We start from the raw sequence: 1908 nt of genomic DNA, 5'->3' as shown, positions 1-1908 counted from the left end.
CATCCTCATCACAACATCGCACCGCGTACATCTCACATCATTGCATCCCTCTTTATTCATGGCTCCTACACCGCTCGTCTCGATCCGCACATATCCGTCCGGTTCATCTTCACGCGCGCAATGCTGTGTCATAATTTCAACGTTTTGCTCAATGCGCACAAATGTCACTTTCGCAAGTGCACAAATACATCCAAATCATGTTACATGCATGTGCAATGATAACATATCGTCACATCATCGTATTGGTAAAGTCGAAATATCATCATACACATCATTAAAATTGTCATATTCAACATTCATTGAATTAATATGAACATAGATTTATAACAGTTATATATAAACACATTATCATATTGTAATTGAATGCAGTTAATATTCATCATTCACCCAAAAAGTATCATTATGAAATTTCTTTTGTTAATTTTCTGGTAATAATTGTAACCTATTTATTTATTTTAAATTAATTATGAAAACATTAACTAATAATCTATCCTATTTTCAAGCTATTTATGGTACGGTATCAACCGAGAAATATAAAGCTTATTAGTTTGATTATACTTTATGACAATAATTTTCTTATCTTAAACTAATAATTATTAACATATGGATTTTAATTCTTCAAAATTAAACCCTTAAAATTGATTTTATACCTTTCTCTTATAATATCACATAATCAATAGTTAATTTAACAATAAAGATTTTATCATTAAAATTGAAAATATTAAACAAAAAATTCAGAGCTTTCAATATTTATGTATTTATTATAAAACTTTGTAGTATTTTTCATTCTTACAAGGAATTATTATAACATAATTAAGTATTGCTATGAATAAAGTCCGACTCACTTATGTAACTTAAATTAATCTTAATACTATCTTTAAATTTGTAAATATAGATTATCATTATATACAATAATAATAAAAATATTGATCAAGACTTAACTAATTAAGTCTCTATAAGTAAAGAGCTTTTTTCTAGAAAATGAAGTAGCGTATTAACTTTTCTAAATATTTTTATTACGTTTAATATTTAACCGAATTTACTTCTTTTCTCTAACCTTATACTACCTTAATATTACATCTTTCCTTTTACACAAATTAAAATTGTAAATTTTATGTTTAGTTTCATTATTGTAGTCTTTATTTAAATTTTTTGATTTATATAGTAATACTAATTAAAGTCCTGATATACCTCTTTTAACGATAGTTTTTATCCAACTACCAACGTAACACCAAAATACGTGAAAAGCTATTAATTCAAATCTATTTAAGCATAAAAAGTTGAAGTATATTATAATTATAGATATTTGCTTAATGATTATTAATAACCGGCCCTTCAAAAAAAAAGTAACATGACTTTTAGATTACGAAAGTCGTTTAACTTTGATAGTATAATAAGAATAAATATAGTTTTAAATATAACATAATTTTTAGTACCCCATAATTTAACTTCATAGTAAATAAGCAACGTTCTTCAATATTTAATAAAGAATAGTGTTATATTAGTACTATATCCTTTTAATGTTAATGTAGTAACTCATTATATTAATAAGTTTTTTAATAATGGAAAAATCAGGTTTTTTTTAGATAGCTTTCTTAAAGACTTATAATATTACTTTCGGAGCTATTTTAACCCCTCGCTACTCGTCATTTTATTTTACCGTTTTAATAGTAGGTATAGCTACTATTTTCATATTTTGCGTCACGTCCGAGCATATTTTTCTTTTTAATGATTCACTACATAATAATAAGATAAATGCTATATTCAATAAATATAAAAACTACTTTTATTGTAATACAAAAGAAACAATCATAAACAATTTAATTTTTTTGGAGGGATTTTATTTACATTACAAATAGTATATTTACCTACTTATGGTTGTATAACTTTACTTACAAAGTTTGGAAA

Source organism: Podospora anserina, chromosome 3 (genome assembly GCF_000226545.1).
Source record: "Podospora anserina S mat+ genomic DNA chromosome 3, supercontig 1".
Lineage (NCBI taxonomy): Eukaryota > Fungi > Ascomycota > Sordariomycetes > Sordariales > Podosporaceae > Podospora > Podospora anserina.
The sequence above is the reverse complement of the archived record's forward strand: the minus strand, read 5'-3'. Positions refer to the sequence as shown.